This window comes from Lissotriton vulgaris, chromosome 8 (assembly GCF_964263255.1).
Source record: "Lissotriton vulgaris chromosome 8, aLisVul1.2, whole genome shotgun sequence".
Taxonomy (NCBI): Eukaryota; Metazoa; Chordata; class Amphibia; order Caudata; family Salamandridae; genus Lissotriton; species Lissotriton vulgaris.
The window spans coordinates 1,558,582,029-1,558,605,053 of NC_141696.1; the positions used below are offsets into that span (position 1 = coordinate 1,558,582,029).

A 23,025-nucleotide genomic window follows, 5' to 3' on the forward strand; every position below is an offset into this window, starting at 1 on the left:
GACTGTGACAACTGGAGCGCTCCCGCGACGCCGCCACAATCGGCGCACATAGGTGGCAGGAGGGCAGTGATGTGTTATCGGCCCCCCCTGCCTGACCCCTGACGGGTGCTGGCGCTGCAGCACCCCCTATGCACCTGCCGGCGAGAAGACAGCGCTCGCAACTCGAGGTGGGGAGAGCCATCGCTTTGACCAGTGCCACCTAATGGTGAGGCTGTGATCTATATTAAGAGAGTTAACACCATAGCAGTGAGGGGAGCCTACGGAGACTTCTGACGTACGAAGCAGAGGGGGACCCTTGTGACCGTCGCCATCTTGCACTGGCCCGCATAACTTGCTGCGTCACATCGGCTTGAAGCTTGAGAGGGCCCCGACGACAAGAACGCCAGTGCGCTGTTGAAGATTAACGCTAGTAATCAGTACTATGCACCACCCAGAGTGAATCCCATGCTACACATCAAACATTAGCACCAGAGTGACCGCAGCCTTAGAGGGGGTGCCCCTCCCTGTCTGCTGTAGGCGCAAAGTTTGTAGGGATCTCGAAGTGCTCCTTGTACCAACTCACTTGATAAACCGTGAGGGTCCCCATCCCTCCCGCCGGAGAACTAGGTGACTCTACTCGCTGCCTATCAACGCCTATGTGTGCTTTCTGAACAAGCGCTGATAAGTCCGACCCTGCCAGCCCGCTGGAGAACCGAGCCGACGCCACCTGGGACCGCTTCCTGCCTGGGCCTCATCACTGCGTAACACAAAAGGCGACTCGCTGTATGGATCTAAGCCCTTGAGGCTATTTCGCTTGCTAGGGTGAGCTATGCGCCCCACACCGCCTGTGCCTGCTCCGGGAGATTCGAAAATGTATTCTAGCTCTACTGCAATACGACCACACAATGGGGTGCAACGACGCAAAGCAATCCAAGATCCCATTTGAGACCCGCAAGGCCGCTGGGTCTCAGTCTACAGACAACGCAGAACCAAAAGCTGATGCCCCACAGGGGGAGGACTGGAAAGAGCTACTACTTGGGATGAAACAAAGCCTCACATGCATAGACTTCAAAATAGACACTCTGAACATGAGAATGGACACTGTGGTCTCTAAACTGAGCCAGCACGATACCCGGCTGAAGGAAGCGGAGAGCAGAATTTCAGACTTGGAGGACGGAGCTGCAGCGAATAGCCACCAAGTCTCACAGATGGATAAATTACTAAAGATAATAGCTGATAAGAATGAGGATTTAGAAGCTAGGTCCCGCAGGAACAATGTTCGCATTCTGGGCCTGGTGGAAACCACCAACACGGGCCGCATGGAGGACTTAATAGAAAAACTCATTGTGGACCTCTTTGGTAGAGACTTCTTTTCGCCTCATCTTACAGTGGAAAGGATGCATAGATCCCTGGCTGCTCGTCCCCCTCCAGGAACACCGCCGAGGCCTATCATAGCTCGCTTCCTCAACTACCGCGACAGAGATACGGTCCTCCGACTGGCCCGGGATAAACGGCAGGTACTTTATGAGAATACGACCCTTGCGTTCTTCCCAGATTTTACAACAGCCGTGCAGGAAGCCAGACACAAATTTGCTGCCGTAAAGAAGAAGCTGCAAACTCAAGAGATCCCCTATGCCATGCTATATCCTGCCAAACTTAAAATCACGCACAAGGGGAAGCAACATTTTTCAACACCCAGCAGCAGGCAGAGGACTACATCAAGCGTCACAAAGGAGCATCCGCCAAAGACACACCCCAAGACCGCTCCAGATCGTGCTCCCCACTATCTCAGCAGGACTGACGCTGAATAAAGACGGAAGCCATGCCGGAATGACCTGATGCCCACTCAAGAGGGAACCTTCTGTTCTCCATTGGTGATGTATAAGAAAGGCTGAATATGATTTTGTATGCGAACAAGGTCTTGCTCGGAAAATCACCTCTGTCCCATGTCTGGCAACCCAGCTACTCAGCTGACTTGCCAATGGGTAAAAGTATGGAAGTGACTGGGCAGGTCGAGTGCCCCTAGGGACTCTTCCCCCCTTACAGGGCGTACCACTGACCACCCCCCCTCTTTGGTTGGGGATTGTCTGTTAATTATAATGGTTTTTGGTCTAATGGGTGGGGATTTAATGCCCCGCACGGTGGGGACGCCAGAGTGGGAGGGATGGTATTGCAAGAGATGCTACATATATTTACGTGCTTTGGATGAAGCACCTCTATTTGGTCACATGATGTTTAAAATGTGTTGTCGTGAGGTCAATGGATGAGACACAAACGTCCCGCACAATTAAGGTGGCTTCTCGGAATGTTCGAGGCCTCAATGACCCTAGAAAGCTCAGGCAAATCCTGGGGTACTTAGACACGGAATTTCCATTGCCCTATTACAGGAGACACACTTAGCGCCCAACGACAACCCCCAGTTCACAGCTAGATGGGCCACAAGTCGCAGTTTTTCGTCTTACTCTACCTACTCTAGAGGGGTGACCATCTTGATAAAACGGGGGTTGACCTTCAAGCCCAAAGGCTTGGAATCTGATGCAGAAGGAAGGTTTTGCCTACTATAGGGGCGATTGCGGTCGCACTAAATCCTCTTCGCCAGTTATTATGGCCCCAATACTGACACTCCTAATGCTCTACTTCAGCTATGGGGCAAGATCCAGACGCTTGGCATCACACACGTCATTTTGGGAGATTTTAATACAGCCCTGCGACCACAGCTGAATAGGTCCCGACCCTTCCCTGTGCGCTACACTAATACGCAGTGAACACTGCACGATATAGTGGATACTAACCGCATGATAGATACTTGGAGATACATGCACCCAGAGCTTAGGGAGGGCACTCACTACTCGGCAGTGCACGCCACCTGGGCTCGACTGGACTATATATTCATGACACAGGGGATGGCGTGCTGGCTGACCCAGGCATCTCACTTACCCCGCACCTTCTTGGACTACTCCCCTGTCATAGTAGAACTCCGAATTCAGTTGGCCTATTCTCCATATTTGAGCTGGCGCCTTAACCCCTCCCACCTGGATGATGCTGCTTTTAAGATCGAACTAGAACAAGACATTCAAGATTTCTTTGATCGCAATCTGACCTCTGTTTCAAGCATTACCACGGTATGGGAGGCCTTTAAGGTCACTGTGAGGGGATGGTGTATAGCTAAGGGCGGAGGAATCCTTAAGTCCCTGAGGGGTGATCTCCGCAAACAAAGCCAAATTGAGAGAGTTGGAAGGCATACTAAAATGATGGACCTACCCTGGCCTGTATTTGGGACAAGCTTACAGAATATTTATTTATTTTATTTATTTATAGGATTTTTAATGCGCAGCTAATACCCGAGGGTGTCTAGGCGCAGGAGATACTCTAGGATACGGTGATCAGCACACAAACTCATTGGTTGAAGAGCCAAGTCTTCAAGGCCCTACGAAAACCGATAAGAGTGGGGGCGGTTTTGATATGTGAAGGGAGAGAATTCCACAATCTGGGAGTTGCTACCAAGAATCGTCTGTCACCCCAGGTGGCGGTTCTTGTTCGGGGAACAGATAGTAGACAACTGACTGCTGATCTTAGGTTCCTTATAGGGGTGTATACCTGAAATGCCTCCTTTAGGAACTTCGGGCCAGTATGATGAATGGCCTTATAGGCAATGCATAAGGCCTTAAATTTGATCCTGCTCTCCACTCTTAGCCAATGAAGATGGCGTATAGCTGCCGAGGTGGACTGGCGCCTTGGAATGTTGAGAAGGATTCTGGCTGCCATATTTTGAACAGATTGGAGCTTGTTCAGAATATATTTATGAGTGTTGAAAAAGAGGGCATTTCCGTAATCAAGCTTGGAAAACACCAAGGTGGTGATTAGTGTTTTTCCAGCTGATGCTGGTAAGTACGGTAGCAGTTTTTTTTAAATCTTTTTCAGCGTAAAGAAGGCAGCTGAAACAACCTTGTTTACATGATGTTCGAAGGATAGATGTTTATCAAAGATCACTCCGAGATTCCTGACCTTTGCGACTGGGACCGGAGGAGGACCCATCTGAGTCGGCCACCAAGTCGGGGACCATTCTGGAGAGAGGTTACCAAAGGTCATAACCTCCGTTTTCTCCGCGTTCAGTTTTAGGCAATTACTATGCATCCATGCTTGTACCTCCAGTATCCCCTCCTGAAACTTAGCTGTCACCGTTGGGCCGTTCTTATGCACCGCCAGCACAAGTTGGGTGTCATCAGCGTAGGTAGTTAAACGCATCCCATGAGATTTTATGACCCTTGCCAAGTCTGCAACATAAATGTTAAAGAGTGCAGGACTTAGCGACGATCCTTGGGGGACCCCGCATGGCAGTTTAGAAGTCGATGAATAATGATTGCCCAATTTAACTGCCTGTTTGCGGTTAGCTAGAAAAGAAGCTATGAGGTCTTTGGCCAGATGGTTAATCCCCAGGGCTGCGACACGGTCGACCAAGATGGCATGGTCGACCGTGTTGAAAGCCGCCGAGAGATCCAACAGAATGAGCACTGCTGCTCCTCCCGAATCCAAGATTTCTCTAATTTCATCGGAGGCCTTTATCAGCGCTGTTTCGGTTCAGTGTCCCCTCCGGAAACCGAATTGTGTATCATCCAAGAGTTCATGTTGTTCAATGAACTCTGAGAGCTGCTGGTTCATAATGGCCTCTACGATTTTAGCGGGAAAGGGAAGGCATGCAATGGGTCTGTAGTTGGCCGTGATAGTGGGGTCTAAAGAAGGCTTTTTGAGCAAAGGTTTAATGATGGCCTTCTTCCAGAGCTCTGGGTAGACGCCTGTCTTGAAGATGGCATTACAAATGGTGGTAAGCGGCTGAGAAATGGTATTGTGAAGTTGGTTCATTATATCTGGAGGGCATGGATCAAGCGGAGAACCTGATTTGATCTTGGCAGCTATTATGCTGACCTGATCTTCTGTCACTAGCTTAAAACCAGAAAGAGACGGATGGGTCACAGCCAAGTGAGAGGGAGGATCCGTCCTGACTGCTACCGGTTGCTGAGGGACAATAGAGTAAATGTCCATTACCTTAGTGGTAAAGAAAGTGGCCAACGAGTTACAAAGTTCCTGAGAGTGCTCAATTACAGGTCCAGTGGGAGGGATAGAAAGAGTATTCACCACCTGGAACAACATCCTCGCTGAATTCTGGGCCGGTTCAATTTGACCAGTAAAAAATGTGGTTTTTTGAGTGGTGATGGCTTTCTTATAGATCGCTAGAGCATCTTTATAAGTTTGCTTAGCGGAGGGACTGTAGTGCTTTCTCCAGCGTCTTTCTAGGTTTCTACAATACTGACGCTGGAGACGCAGCTCCTCTGTAAACCACTGGGCCGATGGTTTAGCTCTATTTGGGCGATAAGATTTCTCAGGTGCCACCTGATTGGCTGCCTTTAGTAACCATCCCTGAAAGCTAGTGGACAAGATTTCAGGATCACAAGAACTCTCCGGGATCGAGGTCCTTAGAAGATTTGAAAGATGTGGAATATCGGCATTTTTCCAAGCTCGTATGCCCAGTGACGACCGGGCTTTGGTCTGAGGGGGGTTAGATTGTATTGCTTGAATTCTAAAGATGATGGCTTGGTGGTCAGACCATACCAATGGTAGTACTGCAACCAAGTCGATGCCTGGATTGTTTGTAAACAGGCCATCCAGAGTATGCCCGGGTTCATGCGTGGGACCCCTCACCAACTGTTGCATTCCTATTGCTTGCATGTCTGTGATAAGTTGGGCTGTATCCTTGATTTCCATATCTTCCAGCGGAAAGTTAAAATCCCCAAGGATTGTATAATCCAAGGATCCTATTACCGCTTCAGTGATTTCTGCGAGTGCAGCTAAAAATTTTGTGCGAGGACCTGGTGGCCTATAAACCAACGTCCCTTTAAAAGATTGCTTCTGCGTGAGATTAATAACAAACGCAATAGCTTCGCAGTTTAGGGTTGGAATATGCTCAAATTTTGTCCGATAGCCATCTTTATGAATAATGGCTAGGCCACCACCTCGCCCAGAAGTTCTATCTTGTCTAGCGACACAATAGCCTTCAGGGGTAGCCGAGACGAAGTCTGGACCTGAAGCCTCGTCTCCCCAGGATTCGGTAATGAAAAGAATATCCAATTCCTGGTTGATAATACATTCCCTAATAGATAAACTATGTTTGGGGAGGGAGCGAGAGTTAATCAGTGCTGCTCTAAAATACTGTCCAGTGCGGGATTGAGCATTGGTAATTGGAGATGAATAAGAAGTATGATTGGCTACAGGTAATGGCAGCGGGAGGGTATAATGACAGCCCGCACATGATGGCACTATGTGATTTAGATCTTTGGGAAGCTGTAGCGTCTGGCAAAAGCTACCTAACCCTGGGTTCATCCCTCGCAGCTGATCGGAGGTGTAATATAATGTTGGTATAGAATCTTGGATGGCAGCTGGGACAGGGGGGTGGCCCTGGGCCCGGAGCTGGCTCGGACGGGCGCAGACGGGCTTGTCTTAGGCGCGTCTTCGGCGCGCGCCCGCTGCGCATCCTGGCGAGAGAGGACTAAGTAGCTCTCTCCCGGAAGTGGAGAGGAGCTAGAACGCGCCCCGAGGCAGCCCCAAGATGGCGGCTGGTGCTCGAGGACGAGTCCGAATCCAAATGCCCTATTCCCTCCTCTATTGTGGAAGGGTAAGTGCAGAATGAGAGTGCAAGTATGCGCCAAATCAAATGCAGCAGACTCGGAGTGATTATTCAATTTTAAAAGTCACATTTTTAAAAGAACATAAGGCAACCTAAAAATTGCTGAACATATGGCTAAAATACACAAATGCTGGGCGCTAGCAAGTGCAATGTCAATTCGTGCTCTGTGCCGTGTCCTAGAGGTATCACCGAGCCTCCAGCTCGCTCGGTCTAAGTAGCTCTCTCCCGGAAGTGGAGAGGAGCTAGAACGCGTCCCGAGGCAGCCCCAAGATGGCGGCTGGTGCTCGAGGACGAGTCCGAATCCAAATGCCCTATTCCCTCCTCTATTGTGGAAGGGTAAGTGCAGAATGAGAGTGCAAGTATGCGCCAAATCAAATGCAGCAGACTCGGAGTGATTATTCAATTATAAAAGTCACATTTTTAAAGAACATAAGGCAACCTAAAAATTGCTGAACATATGGCTAAAATACACAAATGCTGGGCGCTAGCAAGTGCAATGTCAATTCGTGCTCTGTGCCGTGTCCTAGAGGTATCACCGAGCCTCCAGCTCGCTCGGTCTGAGTAGCTTTCTCCCGGAAGTGGAGAGGAGCTAGAACGCGTCCCGAGGCAGCCCCAAGATGGCGGCTGGTGCTCGAGGAAGAGTCCGAATCCAAATGCCCTATTCCCTCCTCTATTGTGGAAGGGTAAGTGCAGAATGAGAGTGCAAGTATGCGCCAAATCAAATGCAGCAGACTCGGAGTGATTATTCAATTTTAAAAGTCACATTTTTAAAAGAACATAAGGCAACCTAAAAATTGCTGAACATATGGAGAATATGAGGTAGTTGCGGATAGAGAGTGTAAATTTCGCGGCAAACCGCATGAGGCACGCATTTATGGGGAGGGGGGCCGATCCAGGAAAGCCCTAGCTAACACAATTAAGCCACCTAAATTTGCTAATTACCTCACTGCAATCCAAGATGCCGAGGGGAATACACATAGAAATCTACCCGACCAAATCTGCGTCTTCCGGGACTTCTACAAGACCCTATATGCGTCCCACAGAGGCACACAGATAGATTTACCAGCATATCTGGACGATGTTGAACTTGCATGGTTAGGCCCCACACAACAAAGTTTCTAGATCTTGACTTAGACGAGATAACGGAGGTCATTATGGCAATGAAATCCGGTCATGCCCCATGCTCAGACGGCCTCCCGATTGAATTCTATAAAGCCTATGCTCCCCTATTAGCTCCCGCATTGGAGGAAGAACGTCTCCCTGGTACCATGCGGGAAGCTCTTATAACCTCATTACTTAAACCAGGCAAAACTCGCACACAATGTGATCCTTATCGTCCCCTATCATTACTAAACTGCGACACTAAAATATTGGCAAAAGTCCTAGCTATCCGCCTCAACCTTTTGATGAACGCCTGGTACTCCCGGATCAGGCAGGCTTTGTCCCTCATCGCGCAACATCACATAACTTACGTCCCCTACACGCAGTACTGAAAGATATTAATCCAAACTGCGAAGCAGTGGCGGTATTCCTTGACGCCACAAAGGCGTTTGGTTCGCTGGAGTGGGACTACTTGCTGGGCATACTAGAGCGCATTGGCCTACCATTTAGCTTTCTGAACTGGATACGGCTATTGTATAGCCAACCAACGGCTGTTGTGTTATTAAATGGGTCCACATCTTCCCCCTTTCACATACATAGAGGAACACGCCAGGGATGTCCACTATCCGCCATACTCTTCGCAATAGCTATTGAACCTCTTGCGGCAAAATTGCGACAACATCATAATCACCGAGCACTTATTTACCCTACCCGACAGTTATCTCCCTTTACGTTGACATGAAGCTATACATTCATAAGCCTCGACACAATCTCAACCCTAACTTACGTGAAATTACTAAATTTGGGAACATAGCTGGGGTACAAATTAATTGGACCAAATCAGCAGTTTTCCCACTCACAGACAAAACACGCCCACACCAACTCGACTACCCCTTAGTATGGAAACTAGACGAGCTAAAATACCTAGGCATATGGATTACGCGTCAGAGAGAGGCCTTAATGAGAGCTAATTATGGGACTGCAATGGACAGAATAACTGACAATATTACCAAATGGCTGCGCCTTCCACTATCAGTGACAGGCCGTATCTCGCTGATTAAGATGGTTTTGCTACCAAAACTAATGTACCTTTTTACCAATATCCCATATCAGCCGGGCAGATTTTTCTTCCGCACGCTCAAAACCCAACTGACAACTCATATGGGGACAGGCAGGCAAGACTCAGCCTTAGTACAATGATGCTCCCATATCACCAGGGAGGCTTTGACGTGCGGAACTTTGAGAGATACTACGACTGCGTGCAAGCACATTTTGCCACTTATTGGTTTCACCCGCCGCCATACATGGCACATTTAGCGGTGGAAGACGATCACATGGCACCTACCAATAAAACCAGTTACATATTTACATGTGTAGGAGACAGGGAGCGAGACCCGACGACAGTTGACTGCACAGCTAGGGCATGGAGACGCATAGCCCAATACATGGGTGGTCCGTTTCAGTACTCACCTAAATTGCCCCGACTCAACGACTCCAGGCTGCAAGACACATGTGAAACGATTTGCCGTAAGATGTTAATAGGCCTCACTTACCACACATGGGGAGACCTATATTTACAGGGCCAGTTCCGTACCCAGGCCCAATTCTTTAAGGAGCACTCACCCACCACCATGGATGCCTTTTTATACACAAGGCTTCTGCAAAGTGTCCGTGCACTCACTCCCTCCTTCCCAGAAGAGCCTGACATTTTTGCACCCCTACACGCACTCGTACAGACAGAAGCCCCACAACACGTAGTCTCCTTACTCTACAAACATGTGCAAAGCGCACCACGTACTATCTCATGCGTGCTCGGATTGAACAGGGACCTTGACTCGACACTAACTGACGAACAGTGGGAGGCCAGCTGTACTCAAACATATGCAATCACTAGTAATTCTAGGCTACGCCTCATACACTTTAAATTCCTGCATCGCATGTATCACACCCCTGCCAAATTACATAAGTTCCGACTGCGGGACACAGACAGCTGTGCCCGTGCGGCGTAGATGGTGCGGATTTTGTGCACTTGGTGTTGACCTGCCCTAAGGTGGCAGAATACTGGACGCTAGTTTTTGAAGGCCTCTTGGATATGCTGGGGATTTTCATAGCTCCATGCCCAAGTCAGGCCTACTGGGCCTGACACAAAGCGTTGTAACGATACATAAAAAGTTTTTGGCAATGAGCCTGTTATTGGCTAAGAGGCAAGTAGCCTGCAGATGGGGGAGGGGGGGGGGGGGGGGGGGAGGAGGGGGAAGAGGACGGGCCCCCAAATTCAAGGACTGGTTATTGAGCATGTCCACATGGAAAGATCAGCTGCATTCTTACGCGGAACTGTTACCGCTGCGATCAACGCCTGAAAGATATTTGGCAGCCGCGGACGTTCTTCCTTCTCAGGCAACAATCAGATAATGAGGAGGAGATGGAGAGTGGATATAATACCGAAGGTGAGGTCCGTCACGAGGCACATTAATACTGAGTCATTCTGAATTCTTGTATACTCGCAGATGTTGCAAAAATCAGTTTCATACTTTATGTACAACAGATATCAACCTCTGCAGTGTGGCCCTGTGTTGAGACTGGGAACTTTGGCTCTGTTTGAATTGTTATGTGTCTCTTTGGAAAGCTGTGGAAATATACTGTGCTCTGTCTTATATGCAACCCTCACGGAATATGGACTATGTTCTAAGGACTTAATGGCCATCCTGAATGTATAGTTAAAGTCTTTTCTCTTTACCTTCTGCACAGTAAATGCTCTTAAATACCGGGGGGTTTGGGGGGAGGGGGGGGGGGGGGGAGCTTAGCTCTGGTTTCTCATTACTGTACAAGATTGCTAATATGCACGGGAAGGTGCTGTAACTTTGAATACCCGAATGGCATTGAATTGCTCGATATCATTGCACTGATGTACCGTACTTTATTACAATAAAGATTTTTTGAAAATCAAAAAAAAAAAAAAAAAAAAAAAAAAGGAGAAGACGGTCCGCTCCGCATGGGAAACTGATTTGGGTGCCCCCATCTCGGACGAACAATGGTTAGCGTGTTGCACAGTCACTGGAACGGTATCTTTAAATAGCAAACATAGGTTGCTGCATTTTAAATTCCTCCGTAGACTCTATATTACGCCCGCTAGAGTACACAGGATAGACCCCTCCAGACCACATGCAGATTTCGCACACTTGGCCTGGAGCTGCCCGCGAGTTCACGATTTCAGGGTGGAAATCCATAAACTCCTTAGTATAATGATTCACATCCCCTTGAAACGGCTGCCGGAAATTGCGTTACTGGGATATGTGGTGCAACTCCCTTTAAAAATTAGTAGATTTGCTGCTATCTCTTTACTTCTAGCTAAAAGGGAAGTGGCGATATCCTGGGGTGGTAGGAGAGCACCAACGAAGAAGGGATGGTTGCAAAGTATGGCAACTTGTTCAACACACAGAGATATGTATGCCAGTTTTATTCCGGTATCTTTCAGACCCAGAGATATTTGGGGCCTTTACGTACCTTCCTGACCTCACAAAAGCAACCCTCCCCTACACAACAATGTCAGGGTAAGGAGCCAGTGGGGATAGGCTGAGAAGGTTATCACATTCATGATTATATTTATGTACATATTGTGTGATTTTATGCGAACCATTACCAATGCAACTGAAATTTAATGGCCTTTTGGAGAATTTATTGGGGCTTCCTCTTATTATATGCTGGTTTAGTGTACTGCCCTTATTTTTCATTTCTTTCCTGAAATCTGGTTGCTGTATTGTGCCGAGACTGTACTGTCATATTCTGTAGCGGACAACGTATCGAACTGCCATTGTCGAAATGTACCAGCTTATGAAAGAGTGGTATGACCACAATGCTCACCCTGTTGAGTTGGAGCATGGCCAAAAAGTGTGGGCCATGGAGCCTGGAGAGCTTAGTGCCCTCCAGGATCGCTGGACAGGCCCCTTTGAGGTGATTGAGAAGAAGGGCAAGGTCACTTACTTAGTGGATCTTAAGACCCCCAGGCAGCCCCATCGGGTGCTCCATGTCAACCGCCTTAAACTCCACCATGAGAGGCCAGAGGTCATCTTGATGATGGTGACTGATTGAGCAGAGGGAAAGTGAGCCACTCCCTGATCTATTTTCGTCCCAAGAGAAGGATGGGTCGGTGGAAGGGGTGATTCTCTCCTCCATCCCTAACTCCTGAACAGCAGAGGGACTGCCGTGAAGTCTTGGAGCAGTATTCCTCGCTGTTCTCCCTTATCCCGGGAAGGACCCACCTGTGTACCCATGATGTGGACACAGGGGACAGCCCACCTGTGAAGTCCAAGACCTACAGGCTGTCAGATAAGGTGAAGGCCAGCATTCACAGTGAAGTCACCAAGATGCTGGAGCTGGGAGTGATTGAACCTTCAAGCAGCCCCTAGTCCAGTCCAGTGGTTCTGGTTCCAAAAGCTGCCCCGCCGGGCCCCACTCCAGAACTCCGGTTCTGTGTGGATTACAGGGGATCGAATTCAGTGACAAAAACTGATGCTCATCCAATCCCTAGGGCGGATGAGCTCATTGACCGGTTGGGAGCTGCCCAATATTTTAGTACTTTTGACCTCACATCAGGGTACTGGCAGATCTCCCTTACAGATGGAGCCAAGGAAAGGTCAGCCTTCTCCACTCCTGAGGGCCACTATCAGTTTTTTGTGATGCCCTTTGGGCTCAAGAACGCCCCTGCCACGTTTCAGCTGTTGGTGAACCAGGTCCTCTCCGGAATGGAGGCCTTCTCTGCTGCTTATCTAGATGACATTGCAATCTTCAGCAGCAGCTGGGAGGACCACTTGTGTCATTTACAGGAGGTTCTCCAAGCCCTGAAACAGGCTGGCTTGACGATCAAGGCCAGCAAATGCCAGATCGGGCAGGGGTCAGTAGTGTACCTAGGCAACTTGGTGGGCAGGAGAACGGTGCAGCCCTTCCAGGCGAAGATCGAGACTATCATGGCCTGGGAACCCCCCCCAAGACTCAGACGGCGGTCCGAGCTTTCCTGGGCCTCACAGGATACTACTGTCGCTTTGTAAAATGGTATGGCACCATTGTGGCACCCCTAACTGAGCTCACATCCAAGAAATAACCTCAACTGGTAGTCTGGACTGAGGAGTGTCAGCGAGCTTTTGACACCCTGAAACAAGCAATGTGTGCAGCTCCTGTTTTAAAGGCAACTGATTTTTCCAAGGAGTTTATTTTCCAACGGATGCATCGGAGCATGGCATTGGGGCAGTGTTATCGCAACTCAATGAAGAGGGCATGGATCAACCTGTTGTCTTCTTACCAAGGAGACTGCTTCCCCGGGAACAGAAGTGGAGTGAGATTGAGCGGGAAGCCTTTGCTGTGGTATGGGCTCTCAAGAAGCTGCGGCCATACCCGTTTGGCTCGCACTTCCTTGTACAGACTGACCACCGGCCCCTTCGTTGGCTAATGCAAATGAAGGGCGAGAATCCAAAGCTGTTGAGATTGTCCATCTCCCTACAGGAAATGGACTTCCGGGTGGAACATCGCCTGGAGTGGACCACGCCAACGCAGACTCTCTCTCGAGGTACTACCGCCTTAGTGATGAGAACTCCCAAGGGGTTGGGTAGCTCTCCTCACTTTCAGCTGGGGCGGACGCGTGTTAGACCTGTCAGCCCTTTGGGTGGTCCCTCCTAATTATTATTTATTTTTATCCCCCTTTTGGCCTCTGTATTTTCCTTGTGTCCACTACATTTTTTTTTCTTTCCCTGGTGCTGAACTTAGGTCTCTGGGCGCCTCATAATTGTTTTTATTAATGCAGCGCAGGTGCCTAGTAAAATGAGGAGGCAGGTACCCTCACAAAATGGTGGCTGTCAACTGTAAAAGTTTTACCTCAGAGCTTGGCCCATAGGTTAATAGGGAGGGATCTAGAACCTTCCGGACCATTCTAGTGACCTGGGCTGAGGGTATATAAGGTCAGAACCTGGGCGGCCATTTTGTGCATTAGAGGACTAGCTGGAGTGCAGGCTGTGGCGTCAGGGAAGTAGGACACAGAGGGTTGACTCCACTTAAGGGTTGCGTCCCTACTGCTGTCATCGCCCCCGGCCATAGACCTGACCTTGCATAAATATTCTCTTAATGAATCCTGCCTGGTATCTGTAAGAGATAAGGGGAACTGACGCTTTCACTGGATTATATCAAGTGACTGTTTGGATTTGTGCTGAGTCGAGGGTACTGCCTCCTTTGTACTTTGGTAGGAAGAGCTGTTCACGGACACTGAGAAGCCCAGGGAGGGTAGGGAAGGAACGGTGAAAGCCTGTCACCCTCACCAGTTTCCTTTACGATCCCACTCCTGACAAGTCCTGACATCTCTCACCTGCGCCGAGGTGCGCTGTCCAGAAGCCACTTCTCCCTTCATCTAGGGACGAGCTTGTCAATACCCTCATCCTAAATCATGGTCCCCTCTTGCAGTGCAAATTATGTCTCTGACCCTGAACTTTGCGCTAAGGGCTTGTAACGGGCGCACCCCATCTGACACCCCTTCATCGTGCACCTTTCATAGGAAGGACCACGAATCGCGCCTGGAGTATATCTTTGTAGACACAGGCCTGTGGTCCAAGGTTCAGGATTTCAGGGTCATTGAAAGAACAGACAGTGACCACAACGCCCTTTGTTTAGACATGGTACACCCCGTCCCTGCTGTTGGGAAGATCCAGGGAATCTGGTTCTTAGCTCCAACAGACGTAGGGTAAGACGTAGGGTAAGATGGGGGGGATTTGGTAAACTCAAAAGAGAGTATAAGTAAAATCTATGAACTAGCGCTCCCTAAGCTGGATGAAATGGACAGACTGATCAACCAACCTAGAGCCGCAGATTTTATTGAGAAATTAGCCCAAATCCATATAGATCTACTGGGAACTCTAGGAGAGGTTTTCTAACCGGTGGTGGTGCCAAGGAAGAAAAAGACTCGAACCTCAGCTTGGTATACTTCCTCCTGTAAAAAGATCAAGACAGAGCTGATCGCCACAATAAAATCAGGCACTAATAAGGACAAGTTAGCTGAACTTAGGCGGAAATACAGGGAAGCCATGGCACAAGCAAAGTCTGAATGGGACTGGAATAGGTGGCAGGATCTCTCCCTAGCACTAGAAGCGAAGGATTCTAGAAAATGTTGGTCTTTGGTTAACACTGGTTCAGGAGAACCAAAAACTGCAGTGGAGCCAAACATAGCAGCCTCTGTCTGGGAAGCCCACTTTAGCAAACTGTACCAAGATACCCCTGAATTTGCTAACGATGTGGTCCGACACCTTACCTGACCCTGTAGTTGGACTAGAATTTACATTGGGTGAGGTAGTTAGCGCCATAGGGAGACTGGCGTTGGGGGAAGGCCCCGGGACTTGACGGATTGCCTGGCGACCTCTTTAGACATCATCCAGAGATCTGGGGCCCGTACCTCCTAATCCTTTTTAATTCCATCGCAGATCCCCTGTACTCGGCTGGGGGCAGAGGTAGTGCCAATCTTTAAAAAGGGCTCTCCTCTGCTCCCAGCCAACTACAGGCCGATCAGCCTTATAGATGTCCCCCAAAAATTATTTTCTCGCCTTCTCCTGGACCACTCTCCTGGACCACCTTCTAGACTGGATGGAGGAAAACACCATCCTTAGTCCCCTCCAGGCGGGCTTCAGGAAAAACACGTCCACCATGGATCAGATTTTCCGCCTCGTTCTCCTCTACTGGAAAACTGTGAGGATCGAGGGGGGGGCTGTACATGGTGTTCGTGGATCTGAGGTCCGCCTTTGACCTGGTTCCCCGTAAGAAATTATGGGAGGTCCTAAAGGAGCTGGGTGTTCCTACTCAACTACTGCATGCCATAATTAGGCTCCACGAAAGCAACTTTGCTCAGGTTAGGTGTGGGAGGGATGGAGCGCTCTCATCTAGGTTCCCAGTTCTCAGAGGGGTAAGACAGGGTTGCGTTCTTGCGCCGACCCTGTTTTGCCTCTTTGTTAACAGTGTCATATCCCATCTTGACAATGTCAGGGACAATGACGCCCCCCTGTTGGCAGGCAGGAGGGTACCGGCTATCATGCTTGCCGACGATACCCTCCTGCTTTCCAAATCCCCGATGGGGATCCAACGGATATTAGATGGGTTTGGTGTTTTCTGTAGGCAACACGGTCTGGAGATCAATACAGAGAAAACCAAATTCATGATATTCAACCCCTCCCCTAAAACCAGGCCTAATCCAACACTGGGTTCAGCAAGACTGGAAAGGGTAAAAACATTCCAGTATCTGGGGGTAACCCTACACGAGAACCTATCTTGGGACCCTCAGATAGCCAGATCCCGGTTAAAGCTGTCCCAATTGTCGGGGGCAATTCTGAGGGTCGCAAACATATCTACCTTTAAACCTATCAGCCCGGCTGTAGAGATGTATAAAACCCAAGCTAAAGCGGCCGCATCCTATGGTAGCGAGTTATGGGGGCACAAAGCTGGAACAGAACTTGTCAGAGTAGAAAACAACTTCCTCAGACGCCTCTTGGCTCTCCCCCGAGGCACACCCCTGCTACCCTTAAGACTAGATGTGGGTCTCCCCTCAATAGGCGAGGATTTGGAACTAAAACCGCTAAGGTTCTGGCACAGGCTCTGGTCCACTGGCGAACTTGCACACTATAGGGAAGGCCTCAAGCATGTAATGAATCTCAACCAGCGTGACAGAATCCCGTGGTTGGCCTTTATCAAGAGAGAACTGTACCGTCTGGGACTTCCCGAGCTATGGGAGTTTCCTGAAAAAGGTTGCCAAAGGGTCCCTCGCAAAAGGCTGGTTGAAATATTCAAGGAGAAAAGTCTAGTCTCTCTTGTGAGTGCACCCAATAATGGCCCCCTCACAGAACAATTCCTGGACTCCAAAAAGTCCTATCAGTTTGAAGGTTTTATGGACATCATTTCCTATTTTAGCAAGGAAATTGTTTATTCAATGGAGGCTAGGCACCCTGCCCCTCAAAACCTTCACCTGCAAATGGACAATGAGGGATGATAAAATTTGTCCAGGGTGCAGTAACCATGATGAGGATGAAATTCACGTTCTGTTTTTTTGCCCGGCCTATAATAGACCAAAGAAATACTGGCTAGCGCCATTGTGTAGGAACTTGGGCATAAGGAACTATTTACATTTGCACAGAATACTGAAGTCAAGCACCCTGCCCCACATAGTCTTTGCAGTTGCCAAGTTTATAATGGCTATGTGGCAGATAAGGGGAAAAATAGCAAAAGACTGAATACTGATATGAATTGTAATGTAAATTCCTACTCATGGCCCGATTCTCCAAGGAAATGAACCCCCTATGAAAGGTACCTTGGCATGTTTTTATTGTATGTGGATGTCTTTTAAATGTTTTAATGTTTTTATTGAATCTTTTATGGTCTTGGATGGCCGAAATAAAGAATTTTTGGATTGGATTGGTTCTTTTGGCTGCCCTAAGAAACCGGGTGTATATTAGGAAGACATTACGAATATTATATTATGCGAAGCTTGGTATGCAGGGAAGTTGACGTGTTAAAATAATAACTATACACATCATACATTTGCTTTCCTTTACTCTTGTTGTGCTCCTCACAAAGAGGACAAAAACTGGATCTCTGAGGGCAGCTGGAGTTGGTCTGAGTGGGCAGAGGTATGGCGGTGTTCCAGAGTAGTAGAGGAGGAAAACTACAGTGACAGATTGAGTACACGTAAAAAGGCTACTCAGGTTGCTTTGCAACAGTGCACAAGGATCAGAGATGGTCTTTGCACGGAAAGCGCTCAACAGACACCAAATTTGGCACCTGTGATGTCCTTCAAGACTAAAAACCATGTGTGGCTGGTATTCCCCTGACATATCTCTCTGCTCAGCATCTAAACTAAAGCTTAATGTACCAAAAACCATAAGAAAGACGGAGCGACAGAGTAATCTCCACTGCTGCCGATAAACTCTGGAACACTCTTCCAATAAACAAAAAGGCCATATCTCAGCTCCTGCCCTTTAGGAAGGCCCTTATGACCTGGCTATTCCGCTTGTAGCCAGCGTCCAACTTTAGAACACTAGTGGACTGTCATTGGACGGTGATCTACAGCGCCTTGACGCCGTCGGTAACTGCTGCGCTTTATAAACTTAAAATCAATCAACCCCTCGTATATATCCTCTTTAATGGTCTTTAGAAAAACATAGGGGGTGGAGGTAAGGTGAGGAAGGTAAGCGAAAAGAGCCACGAGAAGAAAAGAAGTCAAAATGCAGACATGGGCATCAGCAGCCTCCACAGTGTTTCAAGGCATTCTTTTTAGCCATGTCCGGAGACTACAGCAGGCAGCTCTTGCACCTGAAAAGGTCTGCGCCCTGGGCATAGGCACAGCTCGCACATGCTAAAGGGCGGCCCTCACAAGGAAGGTCCCAGGCAGCCCCTCGCTATAACCGGGGAGAGACACAAAGATATTCTATTTTTTTTAGAACCAAAACAAAATCACAATTGCAAAATGAATACCTGCACAATACCCCAGCAAGCAAATGTGAAAGCGACACCACACAGCAACCGCTGAGGGGGACTCACTCAAAAAAGCTGATGATTTAGGCAGAGGCTAACAGCTACCCAACACTCAACCTAAATTTGGCACAGGACATATATAAATATCAGATGCGTGTAAAAAAGCTATCGATTGCTAATGCTGAGAAAGGAAAGAGATAGTGACACACGCAGGCTTCGTCTCCAGTGAGTGTCTGCTCTTATCCCACAATCAACAGTAGTAAAGACAGAAGATTACATTCGGTCTGTGTATTTATCTTCCGTATTTACATAATGCAGACCTTGCCTCAAGGTAACATAGGGTTTTATATTTAACAATGTGCTTAATTGATGTATTTGCATTAATAAAGAGAAAAGACGGCGAAGAAAAGACATAATGCATGAGAAACCCATTAGTCTTGAAGGTGGGTTGGAAATAGAGGAGTCACAGGGCCCTTCAATAAGGATTAAAGGTTGGCATTTAATACGGTATTATATACATGCACGTACACACGTGAAAGTTTAATACCATAAGATAGAAAAATATGATACTAGAAAAACAGACCGTAACAGGATGCAGACAATACTAACAGTTCACACGTGCAGTGATAATATCACAACACAAACTATACGAAAAAAGACGTGCAAGCACAAACATACAGAATTCGTAGAAGCACATACCTCAGCAGAAGGTCTGGCAGACAGCAGGGGTCTTACTTCTTTCTTTTGTATTTACTTATACAGGAATTGTTCCTTTCAGAAAGGAAGGCAAGTGGATGTACCGTTTGGTGAAGAGGTGTGTGTCGTATTATAGTTGAGTACGAGGGGGAGTCACCGACTCTTTTTCTTGGGATGCAGAGGGGCAGATGCTTCTCAGAGCCAACTCTGCCGCTTTGCAGTCCCCTCGCACTGGTAGTAAGCTGAGCACTACAGGCCAATCCCTGGTTTTCAGTTGTGTTGGATCGCGTCAGCTGCAGTCCTTGCTCTTCCGGGTGTCAGCTTGTGCTGAGCTTCTGCATGCCTCTCTCATCGCATGTGTAGACTATGCTGTCTGTTGTGCAGCTGACGTCCTCTCCTTCCTGGCTGTGAGTAAAGCTTTGCAGATGTAGTCCACTCTCATTGTACGCTGTCTTGTGAAGCTGCAGTCCCCTGTCTCTCTCTCTGATTGCACACAGTCTTGAGTGTTGTACCACAGTCCTCTCTTCCTCGTTATGCAAGGCGCTCTGCTGATTTTTGGCTAGCTTCACGCTATACAACGTCCGCACACATCCAGTCAGCTGCAGTCCCTTCTCTTCCAATTGTATGTTGCGTCCTCCAGTTGCAGCCCACTCTCTTCCTGGTCAGAAGTTGTGTTGTGCAGCTTTCATTCCATGTCTTCCTGGCTGCATGTTGGGAATCCCCGGTTCTCTCCTCTTTGGCTTGTGTCGTGCTCTTGTAGCCCGTCTCTGCACGGTTGTGACCAGTGCTGCTTATTGTGAGGATGCAGTCCGAGCTCTGCTGGTCATTCGTCGTGCCATGCAGCTGCAGTCCTCTGGTTAATGCTGTATAACGTGAAGTGCAGCTGTGTTTTTGCACGAATCTCTTTTGCTGTTGTGCGAAGTGCAGGTGCGGCCCTCTAGTACTGGTAGTTTGGCGTCATGTGCAGCTGCAGTCAGCCCTCTGTCTTGCTTGCTGTGCAGTCCTCTCGGTTGTGGTTATGTGATGCAATATGCAGATGCCATTCCTCCTTGCACGCTGTGCTGATGCTGGTTGTACTGTGAGGTGCAGCCCTCTAGTACTGGTAGTTTGGCGTCATGTGCAGCTGCAGTCAGTCCTCTGTCTTGCTTCCTGTGCAATCCTCTCTGTTGTGGTTATGTGGTGCAATATGCAGATGCCATTCCTCCTCCTTGTACGCTGTGTTGATGCTGGTTGTACTGTGAGGTGCAGCCCTCTAGTACTGGTAGTTTGGCGTCATGTGCAGCTGCAGTCCTTTGTTCCCTGCTGTGCAGTCCTCTCTCTTGTGAGTATATGGTGCAGATGCAGTTCCCTTTCCTCCTTCTTGTACGCTGTGCTGTTCTCTGCTGATGCTGGTTTTGCTGTGAGCTGCGGTGCCCTCCTTCCTCGGTTGTGCTGTGAGCTGGGGTGCCCTCCTTCCTCGGTTGTGCTGTGAGCTGCGGTGCCCTCCTTCCTCGGTTGTGCTGTGAGCTGCGGTGCCCTCCTTCCTCGGTTGTGCTGTGAGCTGCGGTGCCCTCCTTCCTCGGTTGTGCTGTGAGCTGCGGAGCTGCGGTGCCCTCCTTCCTCGGTTGTGCTGTGAGCTGCGGTGCCCTCCTTCCTCGGTTGTGCTGTGAGCTGCGGTGCCCTCCTTCCTCGGTTGTGCTGTGAGCTGCGGTGCCCTCCTTCCTCGGTTGTGCTGTGAGCTGCGGTGCCCTCCTTCCTCGGTTGTGCTGTGAGCTGCGGAGCTGCGGTGCCCTCCTTCCTCGGTTGTGCTGTGAGCTGCGGTGCCCTCCTTCCTCGGTTGTGCTGTGAGCTGCGGTGCCCTCCTTCCTCGGTTGTGCTGTGAGCTGCGGAGCTGCGGTGCCCTACTTCCTCGGTTGTGCTGTGAGCTGCGGTGCCCTCCTTCCTCGGCTGTACGCTGTCTCGTGCAGCTGAACCCTCTTTCTTGGTGGGAGTTGCTTTGTGCAGTTCAGCCCTCGTTCTTGTTTGTTGCGCTGTGCAGCTGTCTTTGTTGCCTGCGAGTGTACTGTGCCCCAGACGCCACCTTCCTTCCTGAAAGCGGTGATGCGCTGCTGAGCGGTGCTGCTCAGTACCCCTTGCTGCGAGCAGTGCTGCTGAGAACGGTGCTGCGCTGCTCAGTCCTTTGCTGTGCTTTGGGCGGGAGACGCTCTCCTCCTCGCACAGCTCCTTTCTCCCGCGCCCAGCAGTTGGACGACGTGACCCTCTGACCCGACGCCAGACGTCATCGAGTAGCGTCCAAAGGTCAAAGCGGCGTGTTCTCGTCACGTGACTCTTTGAGTCAGACGTGTCCCTTCACTTCCTACATATCGTGCTCGCGCGCGTCCCGGTCGCTGATCGATTACGTATTTTCGGTTAGGATACCCCCCCCCCTTCCAATACTTTAAGGGCCGTTATAGAGAAGCCGGGAGATTTATTTTATTTCAAGCGTTTTTATATAGCGCGGACTTTACCCGAAGGTGTCAGAGCGCTTGGAACAGTAAAGATACATGAGGAGAAAATTACATGAAAACAAATTACAAAAGCAAACGTTGTTAGATGAGGCAAAAGTGACAATTGTGAGCAAACAAAATACATGAGGTAGCAAAGGTACAATACTGGAGGAAAACGTGATGTGTGCAGGTTACAAAAGCGTACAAAGTACAAGTAGAGGTATGTAAGGAATTGTCTTTCTTGTACTTCAATTATTACATAATGGTTTCATTAGGTATTGTGTTCTTAGCCTCGCATGTTCTATTCCCTGCATCCTCGAGAGACAGTGTTCCTTCAAACATGTTTATGTTTGAAGGTGCATCTCTCTGTGATGCTCTGTCAGTTTAAGTTCAGTTTTAATTTACAGTTATTGTAACATGCATTAATCTGTCTGATTACCTGAGAGCGGTGGCGCTCCCGTGAGATGCTGTAACTTACTTGAATAAAACCCTTATTGGATTTCACCTGTACCTGTGGATCGTCTTTCCTAGATTGCCTAACCCCTTCTTTACATTTGGGGACAGGATTTGTCTGAATCCAAGGATTTTCAGCATTTTCACTAATTTCTTGGATGTTACTCCCCTTGGTAACATTAATCTCCAAGAATATACTTGTTCCACTGTCCTCATTTTATAAAAGAAACGCGTGTCTTTACTCACCTTTTGGAATGGATCTTTAAGGTGCTATTTTCATAATTTTATGAATTTTTCATTAAATACGTAATTTTAGACGAAGCTCTTTCAGCTTAATCCACGCGAGAACAGACCGCGATGACGTCATCGCGCAACGAGGTAAACGGAAGTATTTCGTTTTAAAGCCGTTTTCGAAGGAAAAACGCTACGCGCACGATTTATTTTCATTTCTCACTTTGAAATCGTTGTGCAAGCCTTCATAGAACAAAATTGAATAACCTGACATTGGTATGTACGTTTTATTTGTCTTTTTACAAAGGTATTGAAAGACAGAAAGAACCTCAATCTAATCTAAATACTTTCAAGTACATTTTTATGTAGTTTATTTGAAACTTGAGGATATTATTTAAATTTACAGAAGTCATTTAACATGGCAAGTAATCAGCAAGTGATTATTTTAAACAAGTTTCTACCTGTTAATGGAAAACCAGTTGAACCCTGGAAAATTTGGTTTAGAAGCTTCGAGAACTATTTGGTGGCAATTGATGCTGAAGAATACACGGCTAAAAGGAAATTAGCTATTCTTTACAGCCATTTGGGGAGAGCTGGAAGAGAAATCTATGATAACTTACCTCCTGCTGTTCCACCTCCAGGAAGGGGGGATGGATGGAATGTTTACAGGGATGCAGTTCATAGACTAAACAGCCAAATGTTATCTTGGAGCGCTATAATTTTAGGAAGAGAAAACAAAGTATGGATGAAAGTGTAGAGGACTTAATTTCGGTTTTAAGGAGCATGTCAACTGAGTTCAACTTTGGAGCTGATTTAGACATTTACATCAGGGATCAATTTGTTTATGGTTGTTGCCATAAAAAAATTCAAGAAAGGATTTTAAGTTGCAGGGATCCCACGCTGGCCGAAGTGATAGATATGGCTAAAAGCATC

At 48.3% G+C, this 23,025-nt stretch overlaps 1 protein-coding gene across 2 annotated transcripts in view; it reads right to left on the bottom strand.

Moving 5' to 3' along the window:
• Positions 1–21,149, bottom strand: part of LOC147700404 (uncharacterized) — a 113,941-nt gene extending 92,792 nt beyond the window's left edge. For both annotated transcript variants that reach the window (XM_086935762.1, XM_086935761.1), the window contains exon 1: positions 18,947–21,149. The gene's annotated coding sequence lies outside the window, so the exon portion shown is untranslated. The remainder of the gene's footprint in view (positions 1–18,946) is intronic.
• Positions 21,150–23,025: the final 1,876 nt, after the last annotated feature.